Raw genomic sequence first — 25,870 nt, forward strand, 5'->3', positions numbered from 1 at the left:
GCCTCATGTTGGGTGTAGAGATTACACACATACACACATACATACATACATTTTAAAAAAGTATTTAAAAAGTATTTTAAAAAATCGTAAAAAAAATCTTTGAACAAAATTTAGTAATATATATTTGGTTGCCTCCTGAGTGGAAAAACCCAGAGGACCAGAGAATAGGAGCGAGAGGAAAAATTCATCTCAACAGTGTATTTGTTGGTAGTTTTAAATTCTTTATACTCTATATAGATATTATCTAATCGAAGTGTTACTCATTAACTAAAATGTATACACTCTGAATCATATTAATATTGCACAATTTATCTTTCCCTTTCAGTTTTATGATTCTCAACATTTCTTTTTTCTACCTTAGAAGGGAATACTAATTCTAAACATTTTTTTTTTCCAAAAGTAGTACAAGTACCAGTTTTATGCTCCAAAGATATGGCTGCCCTCAATTGCAGTTTTACCTCTAATTTGACTGAGTGTTTCACCCAGCTTCGATCATCTGTGCTCAGGAAAGACTTCACCTCTCTTTGGTCTCCTAGAGAGGAGAGCAAACAATGAAACTTCCCACCAGCTTTCAAGCAACTACTTTTTATTAGCTATAGCTTTAGGCAGGTCATCTTAGGTCTGCACCCAGGACACATCTGGATGCCTCCTCATTCAGTCACTCTAAGACTGGTGGATTGCTGGGATGTGAGCTGCCCTGATATTCTGTCCTTGTTCTTGGAACTTCATAATAGCTCCTCTTCATTGAAGAATCACAGTAAGAAAGGAGAAGGGGGAAAAACACGTAACAAAACTTAAAATACAAAAAGCCATTTAGGAATGCCTGGGTGGCTCAGACGACTTCTGCTCAGGTCATGATCTCCCGGTTTGTGGGTTCGAGCCCTGTGGTGGGCTCTGTGCTGCCAGCTCAGAGCCTAGAGCCTGCTTCGGATTCTGTGTCCCCCTCTCTCTCTCTGCCCCTCCCCCACTCTGTCTCTCAAAAATAATTTAAAAAAAAGCCATTTAAATTGTCCTTAAACCCAGATAATAGTAGCAGTTATTTCAATGAGCTTAGGGTTCTTACCTCTGCTGAATGATTAATGGAAATTCTGTGTCTTCAGAAATACTGAAGCCATCATATCCTAGATTCAGACAAAACAAAATTTTCAACTGATATACAGCAAATTAACTCCCATTTAACCAGGACATACCAAAGGTTTTCTACTTTTACTAAAAAAGAACCAAATGAGGTCCTGGCCCTGTAACAGATATGGTATTTGTACTGTAGGGATATCTGTTGGTCTGAGAAGATCTGCTCCTAGCTTCGGTGGAGAGGGGAGAGGTCCTGAGAGGGGGTAAAATGAAAGGGAAGCGATGAAGGTGGGCCAGGCTCTCCACCCACTTCTTCACAGAAGAGCCCTCTGCCTTGATGCCCTGATGCTGGGAAAGCACTCACCTCCACACTCCATCAAAGACCTTGTTTGTCTTTGCTTCTTGTTTCCAACCTTCTCCTACTTCTTGACCTTTCATTTTAAACTCATAGGCTTTATTTTTATTTCTAATCTAGGCTCTCTTAATAGGTATGTTCTTCATTGCTCTCCTAGCTGGATTTCTGCTCTTCACTTTACCTATCAAGCTGTGTGACTCTGGGCAAAGTACCTACTCTTTCTGTGCCTTCCTTTCCTTGCTATAAAATGGAAATAGTAATGGTCCTGTCTCATGACATTATTGAGAGAATTAAATGAGTTAGAAGAGTAACCTTTCTTAGAATAGTGTCTGGTATGATATGAAGGATATATAGGGTAGATGTTATTTTTATAGAAAGTTTTACTTATTTCCCCCTTATTCTATTTTTAACCTTCAGTTTATTTTATTGCATTTTAATTTTAGTATTATCTTAGTTCTTTTTCTTAATTTTAGGTTTCTCTATAAATTTAAATCATTATGCTTAATTTTGTCAACTGTCAGCATTCTATAATTGTACACTTCAAGGACTAGTTTAAGCCTGTCTTTCACTTGGGTTTGGATGACCCTCTTTGTTCTCCCATTTCTTCTTTTTGGTTGAATTGAATGGTGGTAATGATTTTTAATGACCCGTCTTCATTACAGGAAACAAGAATTGAGTCTAGAGAAGTGGCTACCAAACTTCAGTGTGTCTTAGAATCACCTAGAGGGCTTATAAAACACAGATTGATGGCACCAGCCCCTAAGGTTTTGATTCATTGGGTCTGGGGTGGGGCCTGGGTGATGCTGATGCTGTGAGTTGGGGACCACATTCTGAGAACCACCGGTCTGGAAAAGTGTGAATAGGGATAGAGTCCTTATTATAACTAGTAAAAACCCTTCCCATGCATCCTAACCCACTTTCACTATGCGCCCACATGCTTTATTGGATTTTCCCCAACACATTCTACTCCCTGCTCAATATAAACTTTTCCCAAGGCCATTATTATCCTCCCTCCCCTGTATATGGGTCATTAATTGGCCAACAAGGTGACTTATCAAAATATTACACTAAATATATATATATATATATATATACATATATATATACATATATATGTGTGTGTGTGTATATATATATATATATATATATATACACACACATACCACACCATTCTCCTTAAGAGAAAATATATGTCAGAATCCATGGTTTCTAAAATATACAATAATTGGGTTTTAGGCACATCTTGGCAATTCCAGGAGGGAAGAGCAAGGTGAGCCAACCTTACACCCAAGATCCTTCTGAGAAGCCAAGAGTAATGGAGCTCTCAGAGGCCGCACCGGGGTCCTGGGACCTGGAAATCAGAGTCTTGTCACTGCTTTCAAAATATTCACTTCCAATATAATTTGGGGAGAATAAGGGCAAAGTCCTGCCATAGCTCATCTCTGTCCTCTCCCCTTTCCCCCAGGATAATGGTTTTCCTGTAGTGCATGTAAACAATCCCATACATGTTTGTATAATTTTATTTTCCGTGCATCTAACAATATATAACATTAATATTCATTATATATTTACATACTTTGTATCTTTTTTCAAACTTTCTGATCATGATCTTTGTCTCCCATCTATGATTATTACCTTGTCCCCAACCCCTTCAGTCCTCCAAATTCTTAAAGTAAAGCGTTATGGCTGGGCTGGGCTTTTCCAGGCTTTTTTCTTTGTTCATAGAGGGTACAGGATGCTATCCTATGAAAACTAGAGTCCCTCAAAGGGTATTTTATCAAATTTGGATCTAAGCCACTGATAACTCTGATGACAATTGCCCTCTTCGCCCCAAATCACCTGACTGCTTTATGTCTTGCACTGAAAGATGTTCCCATTGAAAGGATTCTTCCCCAATACTAAATAATCTGTCTTCTTCCTGCCTTTCATATCCTGCCATCTTTAACACACTGCAAAGTTTCAGAAAGTGGGAGGGGACTTAGCTGTCTCCAGATAGATCTAACCCACCGCCTGACTCCAGCCATTTTACCACCAACCCCTAATCCAGTGGGGATTAATGGTCAGTCAGAAATTCCGCAGACTCATCCACCATTCTTGACTCAGATGGGATCAGCTGGCTGGAGGTAGAGTATACTGCTCTACAAGAAATGGCACTCTAGCAACCCATGAGCCATGAGCTCCACAGCACGACCAATGAGTGGTGGGAGTCCTGGAGCACAGTCTGCATCCTCCAAGAATCCTCTCCTGCATTTTGGCTGGTTGGGACCCCAAGAGTAAGGTCTACAAAATGTTGGGGGCTTTTAATGTTAGTTGCCTGTTAGAATTCTGGATTGTTCATTAATTTTTCTATATTTGGCCCTTTGGGTCTCTTAATTCTCTAACCATTACTTTTTTTTTTTTTAAGTTTATTTATTTATTTTCAGAGAGCTAGTGAGCAGGGAAGGGACAGAAGGAGATAGAGAGGATCCCAAGTAGGCTCCCTGCTGCCAGGGAGGGGTCAGATGCAGGGCTTGAACTCATGAACCGTGAGATCATGACCTGAGCAGAAACCAAGAGTTGGACACTTAACCAACTAAGCCCCTAATTCTCTATTCATTTCTTATGAAGCTACAGATAGATCCATCATCTTGATCTGTATCAGTTTTATGGCTTCCATTGCAAAATTGTCTAAAGCATTAGGAAAGAAATCTTTTTATGTGATTTTAGAACTTGTTTCTTGGCAAGCTGATGTGTCTTCATGTTGAAGTAAGCATATAATTTATCACCTAAACTGGAACAGTTTTGAGAGTGACAAATGCTACATCACTTGGGATGCTAGTACAACAGAACACCGGACAGTCTAGACAAACCAGACACACGATCATGGACACCCTACTGAGTGTGCACATTCCCTCCCCCAAAATAAGGTTCCAGAGGAAGCGTTCAGCAAACAGGCTATGGTGTCACCCCTGCCAGGACCATCTGCTTGTGTTTGACGAACCGGGAGGCCTTGGGACTGGCTAAGTCACACAAAATATATTTGGACACATGTGGGATCTGTAGTCCAACTGCCTGTGTTCTTCCAGTGGAGAAATCTACATGAATCCATGCTATAAATAGAAACTTCATTATCTGCACTGTGTGTTTCTGCCTTGGCTCAAAATGTAGGAACTTCCATCAACATTTCCTTTCTCTAAGCAAAGTGTTGGAGACTTAGACAAACATTTCTGCCTTCTCAGAAATGCCAAGGGAAAAAATCTTCCATTCTTAGCAAATCTCAATTACTAGCAACTTCTTCTGCAAAGAGGCATGACTGAATGACTTGACAGACCTGGGAGAAACCGGTACCTGGTAGGCTGCGTTTCTCTGTTGAGCAGGTGATATTCATTGAATGTTTGCTATATGCTGGGAACTTTACATGGTTTTGTATGGTGCATCAGCTCCAGGCCGGCAGCTCAGCACAGCCAGAGGATGCCACAGAGGATATCAAAGATGTATGAACAACAATAACAAAAAACCCAGCAGAGTGAAAATTCTCAACACATGGTTTTTCTGCTCTGTATGTATGTGTTTTAACTAATTCCATGAATCCCTAGTGGAGCTGATCGTCTGTGTGTGCCCACACCTGCCCGTGGTTGGCAGGCCTGCAGGATCCCACTCGAGGTCCCAGAGGCCTGCTTCCACTTGCCCTGCACCAGCCAGAGTAACTGACATTCAGATGGAACCTTAAAATGAAAAAGCAAACATGAGTCACAACTTCATAGGACAGTTCTGCCACATATATTTCAGCAGTGTGATTTAGCTCACACACAGTAAATAGGGAAGTAGTATCAGGGTAACACGGAAGTCAAATCAGTTCACACCCAATTTTTCCTTAGCCAAAGGAGAGAACTATAGTTGTTAGCAGGATAGAAAAAGCCCAGCTTCTATGGTGCCAACAGGCCTTAATTTTTAAAATGTGAAGCAAACATCTACACTCTCAGGCGCCCAGACCTTGCACAGTTCTTGGCTTGTGGCAGGCCATGCTGTCTCGAATGCCCCAACCCCTGCTACAGACAGCCCCAGAGGCTCGGAGGTCTGCTTCTATCCACACACTGTCCCTGCGCCATCCAGCACTATGGTCTTCTTCTTTTTTTTCATGTTTATTTATTTTTGAGAGACAGAGCACAAACAGGGGAGAGGCAGAGAGAGAGGCAGAAACGGAATCTAAAGCAGGCTCTAGGCTCCCTGCTTTTGGCACAGAGCCTGACACAGGGCTCGAACTCACAAACTGTAAGGTCATGACCTGAAGTCAGATGCTTAACCAACTGACCTTCAGCACTACTGTCTTATGTCTGTTCTTAACTGGGTCAGAATCTTGAAGGAGGCAGAAATGAGGGATTAGATCCCCCTCACCTTTAACTGGGTGGGCACAGACTCTGGTTCGAGTACAGCTCAGCTCAAATCTTCACTTATGAATGCTCCAACAGAATCGAGTCAGCGAGCACCACAGTAACAGCAACATGCATTCAGAGAGTGTTTGCTATTTGTCAGGAATGTTCTAAGAGCATTACATGGTCTTACATATTGAAGGGGATCAGAATATGCCATCCCCAAATATGCCACTTTGACAGGATTATTTTGAGAGGAAAGCATTTGAGTTCTTGAAAATCCCTTATCTGCCTAAAAGCAGGGCCTCCCAAAAGAACTCAAGTGCCACAAATCCTCTCCCGGGATCCACTCTAATAGCTTCTGGGAGACAAGAAGTCAGCACCACACCCAGACACACACTGTCACAAACCATCATATCTTCCATACAGCCCTCCAAGGATCCATTTACCCTTCCAAAAAGCCATTTGCTCTTCCCCAAGTGCCCTTTGCCATCCCCTTCCCTTCTAAGTTAGGTATATAGACCCCAAATTCTAACCACTCCTTTGAGTGCCTCGTTGCCGAGTGCTCTCGGATATGCAACGTACATGCAAATGTACATGCGAATGTTTTCAACTTAATCTGTCTTTTTGTCAGCCAATTTACAGGGCCCCAGCCAGAGAACCTACGCGGGTTAGAAGAAAAAAAATATTTTCATCCCCCACAGTTTGTATGTATTAACTCACTTAATCACAACCCATGAGGTAAGTGTTTTCAGCTGAGGAATCTGAGACATGGGAAGGTTAAGTGATTTAGCTAAAGACTGTTAATACAATAGCATAGCCTGGAGAAAAAGCAAAGTTCTAAAGTTGGAATGATTGTTTTGGGGAGTTAGCAGCAGTGCTGAGAAGACAAAAGGAAAAACAAAAAAGAACCAATATCAACATTCTTGGGTTGGCATCAAAGGGAAATTGTGGGTTCAACCTAGATAAACTGAGATTTTGGAAAGTCCTATTGGTTTGTGAATGTCATCCTGGGTCGCCCAGATAATTAATAATAAATAATTAATATTAATAATTAATATTTAATAATTAAATCATGTAACAATAAAATGAATTAAAGCTCTTCAACTAGAAAAGCAGCCTACAATAATCCTTAAATTTATCAAAAATAGATATCTGATACAAGAGCCGAAATTTTCCACAAGGGTAAAGCAAAGTTATTACCCCCCACCACTCTTTATAACTTGATTCTTAATGATCAGATGCCGCTTTCAGATGAGTTGGACACAGTCCCGTAGAGAACACAAAGATGAACAATGTTTTATAAGCTAATGATGCAGTTATATTATTATCTCAAATCGTGAGTAGCCTGCACAAACAACAGGTTCTGCAAACTCATTATTGTCAGAAAAGAGTTACAGACTAACTTTTTAAATGTGAAAATAGTTGCTTTTGGAGGGTGTCCCAGAACTTTCAACTAATTTATAAACAACAAGCCAATACAAGGAGTGATCTCAGTTATTTTGGTGAACATTGAACAAACAGAACATCTTGGAGGATGTGGGAGGAAATAGCTCTCCTCAAAGTCAGGTATTCTATAGGTGCTGGTGGGGGGCGGTGGTGGTGGTGGTTAAGAATTCTGTTTTTGTGGTTTTTCACCTGAAGCAAGTATCTGATTATAGCTGTTTTAAAGTATTTTCAAACTAAATTAATAGTTGCCATGCTACACTTTTGGATTCCATTTTATGTTCAACTGTATGCTAGAACAGATCCAAGTTATATTTTGGAGAGAAAGTCAGCCTTCCACAGGTATTCTTCTATATTCATCTCAAGCGGAGCAGACATGACAAAGGCCGGCACAGAAGCACATATATTTGAATGCATATCTGCTTTGTGCCCCACCTTGTTACTCTTTCTTCTGTTTTAATTCTAATACTTCCTACCTGGTCATATTTATGTATCATTGAAAGCCAGTTGTAAATCATTTTTCTGAAGATGAGAAATAAATTGTGAAAGAAGTATAATTTAAGTACATTACTTCAAATATACATCTTCAAATATAAATTCAACTAGTAAATACATACATATACAACATATACATATTAAGACTCTTCCAAAGTTTGCATAAAAGCTTCTTTCATTTCAACTGAATTATTTACTGAATGAAGGTGCCAGATCTTAGCTTATAAACCACATTTAAAGGCTTTGTACTGAATATTTTCTTTTCCTAAAACAGGAAAATTTTGCAATTGTCACCTTTCCTAAGGAGACAGAATTATCCTTCCAATAAGGCTTAATCTATATTAAAAAAAGGAAAGTTGCATGCACATTTACATGCATTATTTCTAAATCTGGAGACATCCAACTTCTTTGCAGGAACAGCCAAGACAGAATGAGTCATCCTCTCCAATTGGTCCTCCATTTGACAAAGGATTAAACCTCTTCCCTATCACCTCAATTAGCTTTATACACTGAAACACATCTCCAGCCCTCAGACTATAAACCCTTTTACAGAAATGGAAAGACTGGAATTTATAGTCACAAGTTCAACCATTTTCAGAAGTCCTAATTTTGTTCTTTAAATGAAAGATGCAAGGATTTTTCTCATTATTACCTAAAATACCCAAGTGTGTTTTCCCAAAAAAGAGTCAGGTAGTTTATTTGGGTGGTGATCCTAGGACATAGGACAAAGGACCCAGGGAAAGTGAGTTCAAAAAATAGAAAAATCCATGCATCTGGGTAGCTCAGTTGGTTGAGCATCCAACTTTGGCTCACATCATGATCTTGCAGTTTGAGTTCAAGCCCCACATCAGGTTCTATGCGGACAGCGCAGAGCCTGCTTGGATCCTCTGTCTCCTCCTCTCTTTGTGCCTCCCACCCGCAATCCCACTCTGTCTCTCTCAAAAGTAAATAAACATTAAACAAAAAACCTGAAAAATCCAATATAAGTGTCCATAACCAAATTCCCACTGTGGACAAAAGGGGCTCAATTCACCTGAGTGTCCTGATGCATACATTATGCTTCCCAAGGGACAAGAAGCTGGAGCTTCCATCTCCTGTTGATATAAGGTTGTCCTAGAAGTTAACTCACCTGTATTTTCAGGCTCCCTGGTATAACAGAAAGATTTGGGGCAGAAAGCTGAAAAATCTGCCTCTCACTTGAAGTGAGAAGTGCAAAGGCAGCCTGAGCTTGCACAGAAGTACACACTTTAGCTTCAGCTAAAATCAAAGGTGGGCACAAGGAATGAGATTCAGTGTTTCAGAGGTGTCTAGTGAAAGTACCCAAATGTGGTAGATAGTTAATGAATCTTGTGCAGTCCCCCTTCCACAGTCTCTGGGCTGGGCTTATGATGGCTCTAATAGGATGAAACAGAACTTATTCTGTGCCTATTCTGGGTCTAGCCTTCAACTGACCCCACAGCTTCTGCTTCTTACTTCTCGGAATGCTTGCTCTTGGAATCTGGTCACAGTAACTTAAAGCTCAATGTAGAGGACGATGTGAAAAGAACTGAGATCTGAGGAATCTACTCCTGAAATCATTGTTTCACTATATGTTAACTAATTTGGATGTAAATTTTAAAAAATAAAAAATAAAATTAAAAAAAAAAAAAGAACTGAGATCTGACTGAGAGGTCTGGCTGAGCTCCCGGTCAAGCCTTCAGATGACTGATGCTGTCCCAAGGCCGTTGGACAATACCATGCTGGGAAGAATTGCCATCAGTTATGGCTCTGAAGGATTCTGAGTAATTTTAGTGATTCTGAGAGGAAGTGTTTTTGATATTTTTTGCCAAATTACATTGTTGAATATTACTGTGTAAAAATTTTTCATGCCTACTCTAACCCTCCTCCCCAGTGTGGATGTTATAGGGTTATCAGAGTCATTTGATGTTCACTCAACAGTCATTTGAAATTCACTGAACAAATATTTATTGAGTACTTACTATGTGGCAGGCCCTATTCTAGGCACTATTATAGTAATGAACAAAATAGATAAGAAACCCTGTCCCCTTGGAGAGGGGAGAGTGACAATGAGCAGAACAAATTCATAGAATGTAAATATATAGTATCTAGAGAGTGTTAAGAGTTGAGAAAAACTAAAGCATAAAAGGAGAATAGAGAAAATGTTTACAAACAGGTGTCAAATTTTAGATTAAGTAACCAAAGATGACCTCATTGAGAAGACAGCATTTGAGTAAAGTCCCTTAGGAAAAGATGGAACCACAAGGGAATCTAAAAGAAAAGCAGAAAGAACAGCAAGTATACAAAACTTGAGGCAAGGCTGTTACTGAAGCATTCAAGAAACAGTGATGAGGCCATTGTGGCTACAGCTGGGTGAGCAAGGGAATAATAGTAAAGGTGTAAGTTAATAGGGGACTAGATCACACAGATTCTTTTGGAAGTGAGTGGAGAATTTTAGCAGAGGGGTGATATGATCTGACTACATCTTAGAGTATGATTCCGGCTTCTGTATTAAAAACAGATTGGGAAAAGAGGACCAAAGAATACTCAGGAAAAGCAACCAATCACTGTACTGCAATACCAGGTGACAGAAGAAGGACTTGTACCAGAACGGTAACAGTATGGGGGGCAGGGAGGGTGAGGGTGCAGGGAGAAATGGACCAATTGGACAGATTTGAGGTATAAGTGAAAATAGAGTCAGACAATGGAATCTGCTGACACTTCAGATGTGAGATGTTTTTAATAAAAGAGAAAGGTGTTAGGCATTACTCCAAAGTTTTGGCCTCAGCAAATGAAGAATTACATTTCTATTAACTGAGATGAGGACGTTTGGGAGTTTGTATGTAGAGTTCAGTGTTAGACACATTAACTTTGAGATGGATATTAAACCTGCAACTCAAGACGCTGAGGAAGAAGTCTGAGCAATAAGCCTGAATTCAGGATAGAGGTTCAAGCCAGAGATATAAATATGGGAGTCATCAGCATATGGTATTTAAAGCTATGACACTGAATAAAATTATGAAGAGACTGAACATAGATAGACAAGGGAGAGGTCTCAAGACTAACTACAGGGCATTCCAAGATATAGAAGTTGGGAAAGAGAGCATGTAGAAGGAAAACAAGAGACTGAGAAGCAACAAGCAAAGCAGAAAGAAAGCCAGCAAGGTGTGGAAGCTAGAAAACCAAGAAAATGTTTTAAGGAGGAAAATATAACTGACCATATCAAATGCTAAGAGTTCAGGGGAGATGAGGTGTGAGAGCTCATGATCAAATTTAGCAACACAAATTGTCCTGGTGAAAAACAGTTTTTGTGAAGCAGTGATAAAAGCCTAATGGATTGTAATTCTCAGTATAGAGAATTCCAAAGTTTTTTTTATATATAAGAAGCAAAATGAAGCTGGCATAGCAAAAAAAAAAAAAAAAAAAAAAAAAATTAATGGGAGATATAACAGCAGTTAGTATGGTGATGTAACAACCCAAAAGAGAGGGAATAATTATGATCCAAAAGAATGGGTAAGAATTGCTGGAATCATGCCTTTAGTGGTGAAAAGGGATGGAATATAGTACAACAGTGAGAAACTGACCTTATTTAAGAATACAGACAATTTAAGTGCATGCTTAGTAACAGAAAAGGAAGGCAGAGCGAATGCACACAGATGCAGGAGGTAAGTAGATGAGGTGTGAGAGTTCATGAAAGTTCTCCTATGAAGGTTTCTATTTTGCCAGTGAAATAGGAACCAGGGTCATCAGCTAAGAGTGATTTCGGTGGAGAAGGCCTTGGAGGTTTGAGGAGAGGTGCAGAAAGTATGAAGTAATCAACAAGGAAGAGTATGGATTGGGGATATATGGTATCGGCATCGCTGCAGGGCAATGTCACCTACTTTAGGAACAGTGGTAGTGACAGCAAGCGACAGTAGTCAGCACTGTTGTGGGCTTCATTCCACTCAGATGTGTAGGTGCAGGAACAGCACAGTTGGATTTAGCCAGGCTGTGTTTGGCTAATCACAGCCTCATCTCCCTCCACCCCCCATCCCTGAACCCCCTCTCCTCCTCATGGAAATATTAGCTATTTCTTTCCTAACAGATAACAATACTGTTCAGAGAGCTTGGTGATTCTGACTCAGCTTTCAGTACTTCTCCCAATGATGTCTTGCAAAAGTTTCGTGTTTTGTCATTTACTTTTCTTCTTCCCATCCCACAATTCATATGTTTTTCTATTTTCGAAGTTATGAAATATAGTTGTATCCTGAGTAATTTTCCAGAAGGGGCGAAGACAACTGTGGAATGAGAGAGAACTGGTACGGTATCTCAATAATGTTAAATACCATTTATGCAGCACCTTTATGCCGTAGGTACTTAACATACATTTCTAATCCTTTCAATAAGTTTCCCCATTTTAAAGGAATGGAACCTTAGAAGTTAGATGAGTCACCCAGCTAATAAATGCCAAAGCCTAGATCTGAACCCTGTTGTGCATGTTCCACGGAGCTGACTCTGGCCACTCCACCCCCTGGCCCTTATTTGCCAGGGCAAAATCAAGCCTGTGTTGTCCTAGCTCCAACTGTGGTTGAGAAGTCTTGCCCAAATATCTTTAATCCAAGGTGCTGTTTCCAGCCTCCCCCCTGCCAAACACCAGATCTCATCTGCTCTTGTTCTTGAAATAAAAATTCTAGTTTTCATGTTCCAAACTGAACTTGTTCCTAAATACTGAATTTCACCTGTGTTCTACTGTCCAATTTTAAACCTCTGGATTTATTTACCTATATTTACAATACCTTGGCACTGTCACTGTTTTGGGCCAGGTAGTATTTTTCTTGTGGAGCCTGTCCTGTGCAGAGTAGGCTGCTCAGCAGTATCCCTGACCTTTATACACTTGATTCCAGTAGCACCCCCTCCCCAATTGTGACAATCAACAATATCTACAAACACTGCTAAATGTGCTATGGGAGGCAAATTGTCCCTGGTTGTGATCACTGGATCAGAAGTAAAGATTACATAGGAATTAGTTTTTTTGGGTTTTTTCATCTTATTTTAAATTTTATTTTGCCACTTTATCCATAAAAGATGTTATTTTTATACTTTTTGTTTTAGATTATGTTTTTTGTTTTGTTTTTTAGAAGACATGCTCCTCTCTGACTTTTACATTCTCTATACCTTTCCAAGAACTCCTTGTCTCAACATCACCATTACAAGTAGAATTAATTCTAACAGTCCCCATGTTCCCATTATACTTTGACATAAAAAAATCTGTAATGGTATTTATCACATTCTATTACAGTGCTTTAAAAAACATAAAAACCTCACACCTATCTTGAACTATCAACTCTTTGATGACCTAGATCATATAATATTCATTTATAAAAATCTTACCAGTATTTGCTTAACTTGTGCATTTAAACTGTATTTCAAGGAATTCCATGTGCTGGCTCTTTAAATTATCTAAGCCTACAGAATTCCCCTTTATTTTATTTTATTTTATTTTATTTTATTTTATTTTTTATTTTATTTTCAGAATGCCCCTTTAGGTCTTCTGACCTACTTGCACATCACAGTTCTGCCATCTAGTGGCCAATTACCCAAACTGTAGGTGCAATACCTAGTATGAAATAAGCAAATATGCCCTATTTCTCAGATACAAACATTTAAATTACATTCAATATTATAAGAAACTTCTATACCAATTTTATACATATACACTTTTAAACTAGTGAAATATTCCAGTTCTTAACATTTTGCCTCTATTTGAAATTAATTCACATTATAAGATTTATAGCTCAAATATATATCATTTTTATTTGCAAATAAGGAATATGTAATGTCCATATTACCTGCCTTTGATTTTATGCAATGTCCTTTCCCAACCAAGCTCAAACTTTGCTGGTTTTTCTCTTAGAGACCTCTCTCTTTGAAGAGTCTAAGCCATTCAACAAAACACATACCAGGACACCAAACTCAGCTAAATATCAAGACAGCAGGACAAAGTCCTCACCTGATAAGATCCGTCATCTAATTGGATCCAAAGCTGTTCTCCAATACGGACTGAAATACAATGTTTAACCAGTAGGCTTATTAGCATGGTTACAGGGTTGACTGAATTGATCCAACAATTCCACTAAGTAGGTTAGTAGGAAATTAGTCTAAAAATTAAAAACTTGTGAAGAAGCATTTTCATTCTTGATTGAATAAACCTCCTCACTAACTCATTGCCTTCACCAATTATGATTCAACGGTCTCATTCATGCATCATGCTATTATAACAATAATATGATCAACTAATAACACAAATTGAATAAGGAGGGGAATAAAAATGGGAAGAGGATGAGATAAGGGCTGGTGATTCAGTTCCAACTTTAATTACTACCTACGATTTGAGATATCATAAATCTATCACTATTTCATATTTATGAGTTAACAAAGTGTATTTGCTTTAGCAGGAAGGCATTACCAAATAGCTCTAAAATATACATTCTGAACTGTTCTGTCACTTATCTCTAGTTTGTTGAAATCATTAACTTACTGTGAAGCCAAATGTAGCAGATGCATAAACTCTCCGGTATTTCTTTCTTCCTAATATTCACTCTTGATACATCACTGATTTGCAGAATAAATATTTATTTCTAATACTGCAAACTCATGAGTGCCATGACCCTATTTCTTTGCTTTCAGATATTTAAAATGCCTTAAGTTTGGGACACCTGGGTAGCTCAGTCAGTCAAGCATTCGACTCTTGATTTTGGCTCAGGATATGATCTCAGGGTCCTGAGATTTAACCTGGTGTCTAAACACAGAGCATGGTTGGGGCACCTGAGTGGCTCAGTCGGTTAAGCGTCTGACTTCGGCTCAGGTCATGACCTCACGGTTCATGGGTTCAAGCCCCAGGTCCAGCTCTGTCCTGACAGCTCGGAGCCTGCAGCCTGCTTCTGATTCTGCGTCTCCCTCTCTCTCTGCCCCTCCCCTGCTCACACCGTCTCTCTCTGTCTCTCAAAAATAAATAAATGCAAAAAAACAAACAAACAAACACAGAGCATGGAGCCTGCTTGCTTGGGATTTTCTCTCTCTCTCTCTCTCTCTCTCTCTCTCCCTCCCTCCCTCCCTCCCTTGCTTGTTCCCTCTCCCGTCTCCCCCAACCCAAATAAATTAAATACCTGAAGTTCAAGAGATTATTTAGACCAACTCCTCACTGCATAGAGGGAAAATTGCGGTTTTGAATGGTTTAGAGCCTTGCCCAAGCTAAGTGAGCTAATTGTAGCAGATGAATCTAGAACTTTCAATTACTGAGAATAACCACTAGTCCTGAGCCAACACACTATCAAGAGTATTACAAGGTGAACCTCTCAGGACTAATGCCATCATGCTTCACTAATTAGCAGGAGTCTCAGCCTAAGTTATTCTTTCTCAAAAATTCTTAACCCACAAGCTGTATATCCTCTCCACTTCCCTCTCTTACCAAACAAATTCTTCCAGTGTCTCCTTCGACCCCAATCTGAAGTAGCCGTTCCTATTCTTCAAATATGTGTTCCCTTCACCTCCTTGCCTTACTTGAAACCTACCTGGGTCCTGAGCAAACATCAGGGCCAGAAGCTGATTATATGGAGTTGATCGAGGTAGGTGTATTTCTTGCTCCCCCTTGCTACTTCCAAATGATGTCACCCTTTTCCTCCTGCAAGAATCACTGTTCTTTTAATGCTGTCATTTGGATGTATCACTGTTTCCTGCACCTTCTTACACTCTTCTCAACCTCCTAGTCACACCTCATCTTTCACCAGCCTCTGGTTCCTGGCAATGTTCCAATTTTGGTTTCCTTTCCTTATATTTGGTGATTTCAATACGTAAGTGGGGGGGGGCCCATCAAAAAGCTCCAACTTCTCAGTTTCCTGATTTCTATATTCCACTGACATTTTTCTTTTCCACTTCAGTTACTCACTTTATGCAGTCATACCTTGGATCTTTACATCTCTTAAAAAATACAAACCTTTTCAAAACATTCCTATCCAAACACCGAACTTTCCTAGGGCAGCTTCCAATGTATTCAGTGGGCACAAGTACTTCCATACAATTACACAGTTCTTCAATGATGTGGGGACATCTGATCCTCTCATCCCCCCTTTCTTATTATCCATCAGCCCCCTCCTGTCATCACTTCCCATCTTGTTTAGCACAGATTCCATTATCAACATAATGACCCTTTGTAAATACTTCCAACTCTTAGTTCCTTCTTTCCGTCAACTGAGCTCACCCTACAAAACCCTAATCCATGTATGAACTCTTGTGGCTTCAGACTTTCTCCTTGTTTGCACAGAAATGTTAGTGACCAGAGATTACAAAATCATGTAACTAGTTTCACTTTAAATTCGTAATCTCAGGCCACAGTTTCAATCTTGACTATGACCCAGAAATCTTGCTAGATTTCTCTAATAATTTTATTTTTCTGTTCCCCAGGATGAACATATTGATCTGGATTCTCTTTCATTTATCTTCTACTCTCCCTATTCCACCTTTATCTCTTAGCAGGTATCCTTGCCCATAATTTATTGAGAATACAGAACTGTCAGACAGAAGCATTCTCATCCTCCCACAACCAAATCCCCAGGCCTACTGCCTCTGAACCATTTTTCCCATTGCCATGAGATCAGGATACCAAGGAACATATCAGAATATAGCTGGAAACTTCAGAGTTTGAGGCAACTGATCATAAGTGGTTAAGTTAGTAATGCCAGATTCAGAAGGATAGTGAATATTATGTTCTGTAGGAAATGGAAAGGCTTTGGTGGGGAGATGCATGATCCAAGTTATGTTGTAGGATAGAGGTCAGCAGACTACAGCCCTGGGCCAAATCTAGCTTATTGACTGCTTCTGTAAGTTTTATTGGAGTAGTCATTTATGTATTCCTATCTGTGACTAGTATGCTACAATGGTAGGATTAATAGTTGACACAGAGACCATATAACCCACAATGACTAAAATATTTACTATCCCTTTCCAGAAAAATATACCAGCTTCTTTTTAGAAAGATAACTCTGGCAGCATGATGAAGGATAAATAAGAATGGGGGAAATTAGACGCATGGGAAATATTTGGAAAGAAATTGTGTTAGTGCAGTAAGAGTAATAAAGGCTTGGTCTAAGCCAATGGAGGTAGACACAGAAAAGAAAAAAAAAAAAGGAGACATATTGTGTAAAGAGTCAGGATTAGATAGACAATGAGAAAAAACATGACAGAAATAGGTTAAAACATGTTTTCTATTTTTGGTGACTGGGAGAGTACTGGTTTTCTCAACTGTGGTAGGAGAAAAAGGATGAGAGAAGTAAAAGCTTTCAGGAATAGTAACAATGGTCATTTTTGGACAAGTTGAATACCTACAAGAAATATACACATGGAGCTTGTTGAAATTATCCCCAAAATCATCTCTGAGGCTAATGGAGTTATGGAAGTCATTGGTCTATAACTGGTAGCTGGTACAATGGGAATAGATGAAATCACTTAAAAATATGTAAAATAATACCAAGTCTCTTAGAAGTTTGAATTCAGGAGTTGAAAACTTATGTCCACACAAAAATTTGCACACAGATATTTAGAGCAGCTTTATTTTTTTTTTTAATTTTTTTTTTAACATTTATTTAGTTTTGAGACAGAGAAAGACAGAGCATGAGCAGGGGAGGGTCAGAGAGAGAGGGAGACACAGAATCCGAAACAGGCTCAAGGCTCTGAGCTGTCAGCCCAGAGCCCGATGCGGGGCTCGAACTCACGGACTGCGAAATCATGACCTAAGCCGAAGTCGGACGCCCAACCGACTGAGCCACCCAGGCGCCCCAGCAGCAGCTTTATTTTTAACTGTCAAAAGTTGGAAGCTAGATGTCCTTCAGTAGGTGAATGGATAAACAAATTCTAGCACACTCCGGAAATGGGAGTATTACTCAGCACTAAATCAGAAGGAGATATTAAACCAACAAAGACATGGAGGAAACTTAGATATATATTACTAAGTGAAAGAAGCCAATCTGAAAAGGCTACATTCTGTATGATTCCAACTATATAACATTCTGGCAAAGACAAAACTATGGAGACAATGAAAAGGTCAGTACTGGGTTGACAGGGGTTGGTCGGGGAGGAAGGGATGAATAGACAGAACACAGTATTTTTAGGGCAGTGAAACTATTCTACATGATACTGTATGGTAGATACATGTCAATATACAACTGTCTAAACTCACAGAACATACAACACCAAAAGTGAACAGTAATGTAAACTGGAATTTGGTTGATTACGATGTGTCAATGTTGGTTCATCAACTGTAACAAATGTACACTCTGGTGGGGATGTTGATAGGAGGGAGGTTATGGAAGTGTAGGAATAAAGGGTATATGGGAAATCTCTGCACATTCCCCTCAATTTTGCTGTGAACCTAAAACTGCCCTGAACAATAAAGTCTTAATTTTAAAAGTCTGTGTTTAAAGGGTCGTTAAAACTGTCATTAATTCATACACAAAAGATCACAGAGAAATTAAAGTGAATTAACTGATCTAGATATATCAAAGCAGGTGAATCTCAAATAATGTTCAGTGAAAGCAAGCTACAAAGGATGCTATGATTCTGTGTATGTGAAAGTTTAAAACATAAAGTTAACACATACTGTATGTGGACACACAAATGTAGGAAAGCATGTTAATAATAATACAACTTCAGAATAGGAGAATAGAGTGGAGGAGAAGAATAGGAAAGAGATGAGCTTCATTTGCCAGGTATTATTTCTTTTTCAAAAAAAGCTTACAGTGAAACACACCAAAAGAAGGAAAGGAGTATACGCTGTCAGGGGGGAAATTAAGAGGAGACAGTAGGTCTTGGACATCAGAAAGGAAAGGAGGTATGTTTCAAAGCATAAAATAAAAACAGACCATCCAACTCTGCAGAGAAGTCAAGTGACATGAGGATTAAGCAGCTCTATCAGTCAGAAATCTTGCAGAGTTTCAGCAGAATAATGGAGGTGGGAACCAGATGGTGGGGGGTGGAGAGAGGAAACTTGGCACTAAACAAGTGGAGGCAGTGAGAGCAAATGGCTCATTCAAAAGAGTTGGCAATGAAGAAAGAGAAAGATATACAGCAGTTTGAATGAGAAATATTTAATGTGTCTGATGCTTCAATTTCAGGCAGGTGGATACTCAAATAACTCAACATTTTTTGCAAAACATTGAGTCCTTACATTTTCAAAAATGAGAAACAAATAAATCTTTTTTCCTTAAGAGAATTATCTGCAAATTATCTCATATGTTAATATGGTATAAAATAACAAGAACTTGGTTCGAATGACAAATAACATGAACAGCAGAAGTGAAAAAGTTAAAAACAGGTAAGCCTTGTTGAGACGTAGGGATTTTCCAGATGTGGAGCTCACCCAGATCCTCACAAAGTGAGCGCACATGTTCATGCAATCACCCAGTCCAGTTCAAGGTTGGCCTTGAACCTTTCAGATTTAGAAACTTAATCTCATCAATGGGAATATAATTAGCTTCTCAAGAAGCTGATCCATACTAACAAAGCTCATCATAGAACGCTGTTTGAGCCACTTCCCTTATTTATAAGCAGTGTAACTGCTAAGCAGTCTAGATAGATCAGCCTGAACAAGGACTTAGATTACTGGAATGGGTCATGAAATCTAGCTTCCACGTGACAATAGCAATATCCTTGTCAAGTGGCTTCTTACATCAGCCTCATAGAACATTCTTTCTCTAGGTGAAGTCGGCTCTGGCAAATTTCCTTTTCCTGCACCTTTACTTCTAAACATCCTGCTTCTAAGGTGCTTATCCATTCCTTACAATGTTGATACCTTTCTGCCGAGGAGCAGATACATCTCTATAAACTGATTCTGCTTTTCTTTGCACTGAATGCACTACACTTGTTATTGTTTAAACTTTCAGAGTTCTCTGAGGAGTCTAGGATCACCTCCATATAGAAGATAACCTTTCATTTGCATTTACAAGTCCATTAGCATATGCTGAAGGGCAAAGTCGACATTCCTTAAATTTCAGTCATACTTATACCACCTTCAATGATTGTTATTACAGGTGAGAACATACCTATATATATTATATATATATATATATATATATATATATATTATATATATATATATTATTACATATATATACAACCTATATATATAATATATATATGATAACATCTAAAGACATATAAATAACTTCATTATTTTATTTTTTTTCAAATAAACTCATGTTGTTACCTAATTTGTAAAAGATATTTTATATCACTACCACTAATTAGCAACCCAAGCTATACTCAACATAAGTAAAAGTGACCAGTAATAAAAGAATAAAAAATAATATTCTTCAATAATTTGCTTCACTAGTACATCTATATATACCCCCACTTACTGTCACAGCTGTTAAAATATGACATAGTTTTGTACCTTATGTAAGGTCTAATATAACCCACGCATAACATCAGCACTGCTCTCATTCAGCAGACCCTGATATGAATGCTAGCTCAACTTAAAAAAAAAAAAAAAAGTTTTTTTTCAAAAAATTGTAGTAAATATGAATTGTTTACATTGTTAAAAAGAAACAACAAGCCCAAAGTGGAGTCACTTGCTATGCCCCACAACTTAATATGTAACCTACCTACAGTTACAGCCTCTTCCAGGAGTGGAATTTTAATAGTCTGGAATTTCCTGGTCAGCACTAGTGAAGTAATCTGCCTGATGAGACCCACTGGCCTGCACCTAAGGGAAGGTAACCACCTGAAATAATCCATTCTTTTGCCTTTCTGGTCCTACCCTCCTGCCTGTAAAAACTTAACCATTTCATACAACTCAGAGCTCTCTTCTGTTCGCTAGATGGGATGCTGCCTGATTCAGGAATCATCGAATAATGCCAATCAGATCTTCAAACTTACTCATTTGATTTTTTTTTTTTTTTTTTAAACAACATGGAATGCTCCTTAGGATAATATCTCTAAAATTAGACCAATTGCCATGGAAATAACCTGGCAGGTCTTTCATGAAATTCTAGACGAGTTCTAATGGTACACTTAAAGGGTTATCATTAAATGATTTATTGCTGTGTAGGTGGTAAGTTTTGAAATATTTTCTCAGACATAAAAAAGTCTAGTTCTTTTGGACCTAAAACAAAATATTTATTTTGCACAGCTCATTCTCAATGTGTGTATCACGGTAAGCATGGAAATGTTTGAAAGTAATTATTAAGGAAAACAAAAGAATAAGGAATTATGGGAAAGATACAACCTGTATATCTTCAGAGACTATTTGAAAATGTATAGGGGAGCTGATTATGTGCAGACAACACAGAAAGAAAAGCCTCAGAAAAACGTCTCTGTCCTGAGTTAGCAGAAGCCCTATGTTATGCTTTCTGTTCAGAAATTTTGTGGCCAGGGGTCCCTAGAAAAAACAAATGTATTCTGAGCCATCAGATTTTTAGGACTTCTCACTAAAGGGACAGCAATTGCAAATGCTTATGTTTAAATCTTTATTTCCAAACTTAGGTTCATGGTTATATTAAAAACTTCAAGCAAATGCAAAAGGAAAAAAAAAATGTTTAGTAACATTTTAGATACTATAGGTATTATATATAGGGAATATGATTCAACTTGATATAACTGAATTTATGAGCTGCTTAGAGCTTTGGAGCTTTGTTGCATTAGCTTCAAATAGCTCTTAGGGAAAAGTGGATATTTGTTGGCTGCTTCCTCAGGATTCATTTCTCCTTTTGTCCAAACATTTTCTATCACAGAACTCACCCATCCCAGTACAAAGCAGCCATGTGGTTTGAGCATAGATCCCATCCCCAGGTTGGTTAAGTTCAGCAGAGTATCCTGCACCTAACCACACTGATTGGTTCAGGGAGGCACATGTATCAATCACATTTTGACCAATGAAATGTGACTTAATAAGGAGTCCTATGAATAAAGTTCCCTTGCTCTTCTGTGGGAGCTTTACGGACTTGACCTGGATTGCTTTTATACTCACTTGGGCACCTCTCTCCTGTCTTCAAAACCATTTATTCCAGAGGTCAGGACCTGTACTCTTTTCCAGAATACTGCCTACCCTTAGGCTAGTTGGGTTTTGCCTTCACTTACAGTGAGCTAGAAGTCTGCTGCCCCCACTCAAGGCAGCCCTTCCTAAGGACCAGACAGGGAGTTGGAGAAGCCCAGGTCCCTTGCCTCGGATGAGGATAAAACTGCACAGTGCCAACTCACACATCAACATTTTCCAGTGGGCCAGACTCAAACCATCTTTGGTGAGAACTAGCCTGCAAATGTACCTGTGCTTGGGTCCACTTCTTCTCCTGCTTTCCTCGCTTCCTTACGGATTCCTGTTAGGAACACTTCCTTAGTAAACCATTGACATATAAATAAATCCTTCCTTCAAGTTGTGCTTGTGGAGACTCTGTCCTAAGACATTCTTCTAAACGGAAAGGTCTATAAAGAGATCTCAGAACTCAGAGGGGGAATATAACAAGGCCAGTCTCATCACTGTCACCATCCCAACAAAAACCTGAGAAGCCTTTTGCAAACTCAACATCTCACACCCAGTTATTTCAGGAAAGAGGCACAGGTGGCTCAAACCTTCATCTCTACCACCTAAATCACCAAACAGCCAGTTTGGCTCAGGCTTCTCAATGTCATAACTAGTTGACTGTGGTGTTGAAGAGGAAGGTGAGCTTAGATTTGTCAAATGTTTACCTGAAGAGCCCAATGTTTGGGAGATACCCAGGCTTACTGGTAGCACTCTACCTATGGCCAGACTGCACGCTGGCCAGAGTTTGGGGATGGGTCAGAATGGCCACTCGGATTCACTTAATGGTGCTTTCACTGTTTTTGGTTTTTTACTATCTTATTTTTATTTTATTTTTTTATTTATGAGAGAGAGAGAGAGAGAGAGAGAGAGAGAGAGAGAGAGAAAGGGGCAGAGAGAGAGAGAATCTTAAGCAGGCTCCTTGCTCAGCATGGAGTCCGACAAGGGACTCAATCTTCTGACCCTGTGACCATGACCTGAGCCAAAATCAAGAGTTGGGATGCTCAACTGACTGGCCACCTGGGCTCTCTTCAATGGTACTTTCACTTTGGTTTGCCTTTGAACCAGTAAGCAAGAGAAGTAAAAGGTATACATGAGATTAGGACAGAGACTAGTCACTGGCAATCAGGAGGCATATCCAGGCTTTGGGAATATCACTCTCCCCAAGGAAGGAATGAGCAAGAGAACAGCTCTGAACTGTGGACTCACTCTCTGCCTCTTTTTTTTTTTTTTCTTTTTCCATTTCAGGCTTGATGAGGGATATCCCTTCATCAAGAGTCAAGAGTCTAATACCATAAATTTTTCCTAAGCCATTGTCAGATAATTGAGTAATTACTGCACTTATTTCTTTTTTAATTTTTTAATGTTTTTATGTTTTTTAATGTTTTTAACGTTTTGAGAGAGAGACAGAGACACAGCACGAGTCAGGGAGGGGCAGAGAGAGAGGGAGACACAGAATATGAAGCAGGCTCCAGGCTCCAAGCTGTCAGCACAGAGCCCGACATGGGACTTGAACTCGTGAACCGCAAGAGCATGACCTGAACTGAAGTTGGACGCTTAACCGAATGAGCCACCCAGGCACCCCATCTGTACTCATTTCTTAATACAGCACTGAGCCTGAGGTTTCAATGCAGCTACCCAGTTAAGGTACCATACACAGATATTTCATTTTTGAGTAAACTTCCCACTTCAGACCAACTTTGGCGACAGTAGTGATGGTTTACCTAGGGATATTTAAAGATGCCTGAATAGAAGACCATCCTGTCCTTTGCATCATCTAAAAGACGATCAGGTGGAATCAGATGATGACAAGCACTGTGGTTAGGCTACAGCTATTCTCAAGCTCAAGGAAGATATAGACCCCTTTGAAAGGAAGAAGTATTCATGATTTCAGTTTGGGTTCTCCCAAATGCAGACCCTGAGGCATGAATTCAAGTGCAAGTAGTTTATTTAGGGAATAAACTACTTCTATCCCCAATAAGGGGATAGAAAAGCATTACAAGGAAAGGAAGGCAGCCAATGAAAGGTGCGCTATTAATCCGGCTACTGTATTGAATGACAGGAGATATACCAACTGAATTATCCCAACTTGATGAAGGGGCTGAGGTATTAGAAACCCACTTTGTCAGTCATGGACTGAAGACTGGTTCCTGGGGTTGCTAAGTTCTTAGCATTTCCAACCTATCACCATACAGACAGCGTTCCAGAAAAAGCCCTCAAACACAGAAATGCACATATCAACAACTGAAAGTGACTGGAGCACACTGAAATAGTTTTGAGAGAACTGGAAAATGGTTATTATATACCTATGTATCCAGAAATTGAGCTAGAAGGACATAAAGTTGGCCCAGGTGGAGTGACCAGGACTTTAGATCCACAACATATCCATACTGCAGGGATGTTCAGTTCTCACAGAATTCATGGTAACATATTTATTTAAATTGAAAAGAAAGTCAGCTGATGGGTCTGGTAATGGGCTTTGCTGTAAACTTATAAGTCAAATCTGCAGCACCAAGGTTTTAATGAAAATATATTTAGGGGCACTGGGTGGCTCAGTTGGTTGAGCGACTGATTCTTGGTTTTGGCTCAGGTCATGATCTCACGTTTCATGGGCTCAAGCCCCACATCAGGCTTTGTGCTGACAGTATGGAGCCTGCTTAGGATTCTCTCTCTGCCCCTCCCCCACCCTCTCTCTCTCAAAATAAACTTAAAAAGTTATACCATGTGGCAGAAATAACATTGTAATTAATAAACTTATGATACAAAAATTTAGAGTTTTAAAGTAAGCTCCTATAAACAGGTTTTAAATTTTTTTAGTTTAAAAAAATGTAGAAAAGGGGCACCTGGCTGGCTCAGTTGGTGGAGTATGTGACTCTTAATCTTGGGGTCATGGGTTCGAGCCCCATGTTGGGTGTAAAGATTAGTAAAATAAATAAATAAACAACCTTAAAAGAAAGGTAGAAATAAGCAAAAGAATATTTCAAGGTCTCGGTAGCTCACTGCTAACACTACACTTCCAGAACATTTCAACAGTCAGAATTCTTGTCAGCTTGAAACCAGAAATCAACATAAGCTGGTTTAAGCAGCAAAGGGTTATTAAAGGATATTCAGTAGCAACATAATTGTGAGACAGGCTGGAGAAAGAGTCGGAAATTCCACAGCCTTGCAGCATGTCCTAAGGACACAGCAAAGCTGGGTCAGTTAGAATCCTGACATCACTGCCAAACATTACAGATGGAAGCTGATGTTACCAGTAGCATCAATGGTATAGCTCCTTTATGAACTTGCTCCTGCTGCAACTGATGTGATCTCAAGAGTGCATTCTCTGTAGGTCCCAATTCAAAGTGTGAGGTGGTTATAAGCAGAGACTCAGGCTCCCTTGCTGAATCAAAGACCAGGAAAAAAAAAAAAAAAAGTACCTGATATACTGAGCTCTATCTAACACCTTCTGATGTTGAATAGCGAAAAAGCAAAACAAAACAAAATCACAAAGATTAATATCCCTAATGCAGAGTTGTGTTTAATTTGAATTACCACTTTTTGTTTCCAAAAAAAAAAAAAAAACCTCTCTGCTGATAATTTCCTTTAATCCACTGTATTATGATGTGTGTGTGGTTTTTAATTCAGTTTCTAATACATATGTTAAAATAAAAATAAAGGTCATTCTTTATTATTTTCTATTTCTTATGCATGAAAAATCCCATTACATGCTTTGTCATCACACGGGGTAATGACTTGGAAAATGTTTTACAATTCTGGCCTGAAACTCCAACAATAGGAAGGAAGGGAGAAATGGAAGAAAAAACGCACACATACCTCTGAAGTCTAACCTGAGTTTTGTTTGTTTCTTGTTATTCATGGTACAAATTATTAAATTCAGAAAAATGGAGGAACCATATCTTAAAGTTGGTCAAAATGGGCATCATGGTGATACCTAAGACTGGGTAGGATGATGAATCATCTCATATTCCTGCTGGGAAGTGTGCGAATTTTGTAAAAGGACAATTTGGTAATATTGACATAAAAATTTTAAAAATCTCATTTGTTGACATTAGAGAACAGAGATCTGCAAACTTTCTGCAAAAGAGACAGACAGCAAATATTTTAGGGCTC

The 25,870-nt window shown here is 39.1% G+C and overlaps 1 long non-coding RNA gene across 3 annotated transcripts in view; it reads right to left on the bottom strand.

The window, feature by feature from the left end:
* Nucleotides 1–544: 544 nt before the first annotated feature.
* Nucleotides 545–25,870, bottom strand: part of LOC132679430 (uncharacterized) — a 50,190-nt gene continuing 24,864 nt past the window's right edge. For 2 of the 3 annotated variants that reach the window (XR_013552917.2, XR_013552916.1), the window contains 2 exons: nucleotides 1,064–1,121; nucleotides 545–739 (listed from right to left, as the gene is read on the bottom strand). This is a non-coding gene — a long non-coding RNA (uncharacterized LOC132679430). Of the gene's footprint in view, nucleotides 740–1,063; nucleotides 1,122–12,488; nucleotides 13,182–25,870 lie in introns of those variants that run through there. The other variant, XR_013552918.2, reaches the window with a different exon arrangement.

This window comes from Panthera onca, chromosome A2, assembly GCF_046562875.1.
Source record: "Panthera onca isolate mPanOnc1 chromosome A2, mPanOnc1 haplotype 2, whole genome shotgun sequence".
In the NCBI taxonomy this organism is placed as follows: Eukaryota; Metazoa; Chordata; class Mammalia; order Carnivora; family Felidae; genus Panthera; species Panthera onca.